At 31.6% G+C, this 4,854-nt stretch overlaps 1 protein-coding gene across 1 annotated transcript in view; it reads right to left on the reverse strand.

The window, feature by feature from the left end:
• The window catches only part of LOC107645820, a 19,035-nt gene continuing 15,550 nt past the window's right edge, over positions 1,370–4,854 (reverse strand). Inside the window, exons 11-13 of the mRNA XM_016349946.2 lie at positions 4,102–4,836; positions 3,052–3,882; positions 1,370–2,693 (exon numbers count right to left, since the gene is read on the reverse strand). The gene's annotated coding sequence lies outside the window, so the exon portion shown is untranslated. The remainder of the gene's footprint in view (positions 2,694–3,051; positions 3,883–4,101; positions 4,837–4,854) is intronic.

Here is a 4,854-nt window from a genome sequence, read left to right on the forward strand (position 1 = left end):
TGTATATTTTTATAGGATATTAGATTTTTATTGTTTTGATTTTTTTTAATATCTATATATAGTCTTGGATATTGTATTATTTTCAACTCACTTAATAATACACCATGAGTGATATTTCGCTTCAATATGTTTAGTGCGAGAATACAAAATTGAATTTTTTGAAATGTTAATAACATTCATGTTGCACATAAGGAGAATATTTTTAGCTTTAATTTTATAATCAATTAATTGAGTTTTCAATCATAAGAACCTGGGAGCAGTAGAGGGATGTTGTTATATATTTGACCTTAGCTATTAAAAGAGCAACAATAACTTGATTCTTGCTACACCAAGCATTGAGAGATTTGCCTAGGAAGCTTAATAAAATAGATTATGCATTACACTAAAATAAGGATACTATTTTCATTTTATCTCTTCCCGTAGTAGCAGAACAGAATGAAAATGGAAGTTGCAAAGTTTAAGGATGAAGAAGAATAACATTACAATATATTCTGGTTCAACCACAAAATGCAATGTGACCTACGTTCAGTTTCCACCATAATAATGATAGAATTTCTACTACAATCAATAAGGATTACAAACATTAATTTCAAGAGACTCACACTCTTCTAACTCACCTAAGTTACCCAAGTTTAGTAATACCTAAATGCTGACCCAACTTAGTTAAGGAGAACTAAATGTACTCTAATTTCAGAATACTTTCTAAATCAAACACTCGAACAAAAGATTAAATAACTTTTGTGTGCATTACTCTCTTTGTCTTTCAATGTAAGCTTGAATTTAGACAAAAAATAAATAAATAAAACAGACTCAAAAATAAGGAAACAAAGGCAGTGAAGCTATGATCAGATTTTGCTCAAAAATGGTTGCCTTCTTTGGATGAGTTTTTCTTTTATAGAGTTTGATATCTCTAGTAGTGTTGGAATAATTTTCTTTTTGATCAAGCTAGCCATTTGCACATTCAAAGATTGTAGTCTTGGCATTGAAGAGGAAATCATTCATTTTTTAACTTGAATCATGAATTGTTAATTATGATCCTTCATTGTCAATCCATCAATGCCTACAATATTCATAAGAAAATAAGTTATAATAGAAAATTAGCAATTATATTTATCATTAGAAGATAATTAATCAGTATTTGACTCAACACATTCAAAGACTTATTAGTTATTTGCATCTTTAAATATTATTTTTGTTAGTGGTATAATTTTCGAATACCATTTGAAGGTTCAGAAGGCTTAGAGAAGGAGGTTGAATCTATGACTTTTTTTAACTTTCAATTATTAAGCCTTAAAGATGAATCTTTAAACCTGATTTCTGTTAATCTGCGCAGCGGATAAATCAGGAGAGAATTTTGCTTTGTCTCGTAAAAACCAGAAAACAGAACTAAAACAGAGAAAAAGAAGAAGATGACACAGCCATATATCCTGGTTCAGTTGTCTTGTGCAATACAACCTACAAGTATTACATACACTATAATCCAAGTATTACATACACTAATTTTCACCACAACATTGGTGAAATTTTCACTATAATCCAAGTATTACATACACTAATTTCCTAAGACTCAACTCAATCCTATCTGGGCACACAAACTTCAACATAAACTTGACTTGCCTATGTTAATACCTAGACTTACCACACTAAGTGCTTATCCAAGTTAGCAAGGAATACCTCTCAGATATATGTCACAAGACAGAAAATACAACCAATAGAAATTTGAAAAAGTGTATCTCTCGGCCTTTTTCATTCTATGGCTTTTTCTAAATGCTTCTCTTTCTTTCCTTTTACCTCACAAAGAAAACTAAGAAAGATATACACTGAAACTGAAATACAAAACAGTAATACATGAAAGAGATTGATGAATCACAGCTTTAACTCTATGCACTAAACCCAGCATCTGAACTCAACTTTGTTCTTTATCTTAGCGGAGTGCTCTCTTTAGTGTAGGTGCAATGCTTTCAAAACTTCAAACTCAAGAGTGAGGTTTCTTTCTTCTCTCAATTCGGGTTCTCTCTCCTCTCTTTTCAAAACAGATTCCAATTTTCCTTTTGTACCTTAGTTTGAGCCACGGTTGGGATTCCTCTTGAGTCAACTTCTTGGATTTTGAGCTTTGATCAATCACCCCCTCTTTTCTTCAATCAACCCCTAAATTAGAGATTTCAAATTTGAATTATTTGCTTGACTGAGGGAAACAGAGCAGCAGAGATGATATTCCTCAGTGATAATCCCAAATCCAAACCCTTAAAAATGTGTTTTGGTCCCAAGTAACAACTTGAGTCTTTGATTCACAGTAGAGATAATCAGAACTTAATTTCTCCATTTATCCCAAATTGGTATTACAGAGAGTAGGAGAAGAAATGAAGAAATCAACTTGCATGCAAAAAGAAATAAATTTATCTTTAACTTCTGACTTAGCTTAACATGCCTTTAATTAGCGTGATTGGACTTTGCTTTCTTTGTTAACCTTTCTCTTTCTTTCTTCTCTGGTATATAAACTTTGACTGTGAAGCTCTCTTTCTCTTTCTCTCGTGTTTACTCGAAGAAGAACAATGCTGAGACTCAGCTTTGGAGTTACCTTTCTCTTTGGGATGCAATGGGCTTGGTTGGTGAATCACTTTTCATTCAGCCTACCTGATTTCTTTGTTTCAATTTGTTGGGCTACTGCAAACTTTGCTTTTGGGCCTGCATTACTAAATAAAGCAATCAAAACCGATTGGGTGTTTAACCCAATAATTCAATATTTGTCATCATCATTAAACTAATTTTATTCTTAACTCAACACCATTTTAGTAGTTTACTTGTTCTATATGTTAGTCATCATCATCATGATCTGTAGCCTTTCTGCTTACCGTTTAATTAGAGTGATGCAAAAGAAATAAATAAAAAGCAAAATAAGAATTAAGGGTATACAGTTGGCATACTTCATGATCCTTTAAGAATTTTAACTTTAAGAAAAAAGAAAACTAATTTCTTACTCCACAATAATTTTTAAAATTATAGCCAAAAATAAATAAATTTAATGGTATAGCTTTAAAATTTATTGCATACCTGAATTTCTTTGAATAATTGTTCAATAGTAGTGTTAAGATCATCTTTCCACCGCTTTCTTTTATTTTCCACTTCAACTTCCCTCAAAAATGGTGCTATAATGGATCCTGGTGAAAAAATCTCCATTTGAGGGCATTCTTCAACAACGAACTCTATCAAAGATGGGAATATGAGTGCATGTTTTCCATAGCAAAAACTTCTCAAACTATTCAGAATAGAGAGTTTTAAGTATTCCAAGTTCTCAAATATGATATTTTCCTCTGCTTCTTCTTCTTCATCAACATTCACAACATCCTTTATCATCTCACAATTGATCACGAAGAGCCTTTCTAGTTGCACTAAACTTTTAGCAATGGATGATGTTATCAAATGAGTCATCCCTTTGCAGTTTTCAACAGACAACTCTTTCAAATTTTGGAATGACACTGAATATGAAACGACGTTTACCATACTAGGACAAGTATCAATGATTAAACTCTCAAGATTTCGAGGGACAAGTTGATCAGATAGAAAGTCTTCATGCCAAATATGTTTGAGATGTTCCATATCATTAAGATACAATTCCTTCACTTGTTGAGCAATTGTTGTATTGCAATGAGCTGTTTCTTCAACAGGAAACAATGTTTGCACAGAACTTGTTCTTACTTGAAGATTCACTACATTAGGAAATATTTCAAGCAAATCATTCCAACAAGTAAGTTGTGTGTCATGAACGCATTCCATACGAAGAAATTTTACTTTCGGAAATTTAACTTCTTCCATATGGCCATTGATTATCATCATTGCATCCTTGCCATTTAGTGCTAATTCTTCCAATAAGTTGCAGCTTAGCTGAAATACCAAATATCCAAATAAAAAAAAATATATATCTTATTTGAAGTACAAATTTCAATTCAACAAAACCATTTATTGTCCTAGTTAGTTTTATTTTATTATTATTTTTTTGAAAGTATAGTGTTTTTGTCTTATTTTGTTTTAGTTAATACAGAGAATAGGTAATACAAAGTCACATAATAAAACATAGCAACTATAATATAATTAAGGCATTACCTTTTCAATAGAAAAGAGTGCTTGAGGAATAGGGGGGATTTCTTTTGTCTGATGAGGCTGTTGGAGAATTGAATTGTTGAAGGTAAACATTTGCAGTGCTTCACATTGAGATACATTTAATGTCTTTAATGAAGGGCACTCTAAGGTAAATTTTCCAAAACAGAAACTCTTGAGATTTTCCAGATGTCTAAATCTCAAATAACTCAAGTGAGGAAAGCTAAAGGTGATTTGAGTTGTTTCTTCCTTCCTTGCAACAATTTCTTCAACTCCACAAGAATATATATTCAACTTTTCAATATATGGGAGATCAAGACATACTGACAATGGAAATAAATAGATCAAACTTTTGCACTCAACAACTTCCACTGTGCACAAGTTTTCAAAACTAACAATTTCGTATGGGTCTGCATTCCATATGTGCTTTAACTTTGGTAAGCTAGACAAGGTTAATTTTTTCAATTTGCTAGCTTGTTTCACCATTGCTCCATTAGACTTCATTTCTTTCACATCAAACAATGTTACTAATGAATCACAATTCCATACTTCCAGTTCTTCTAATTTATGTAGAACTTGTAATGTGTTTGACGTAAAAAGAACGTCTAGCAAAAATTCACATTTTTGTACCACTAGAGATTTCAAATTGCCAAATAAATTATGATATTCTTTGCCATACCAAAAGTCTCTCAACTCTGGATAATCAGACAAGGTCAAATGTGTGAATCTACAAAATGATATCTGTTCAATAAAATTTGA

The sequence above is a fragment of the Arachis ipaensis genome, chromosome B01 (assembly GCF_000816755.2).
Source record: "Arachis ipaensis cultivar K30076 chromosome B01, Araip1.1, whole genome shotgun sequence".
Lineage (NCBI taxonomy): Eukaryota > Viridiplantae > Streptophyta > Magnoliopsida > Fabales > Fabaceae > Arachis > Arachis ipaensis.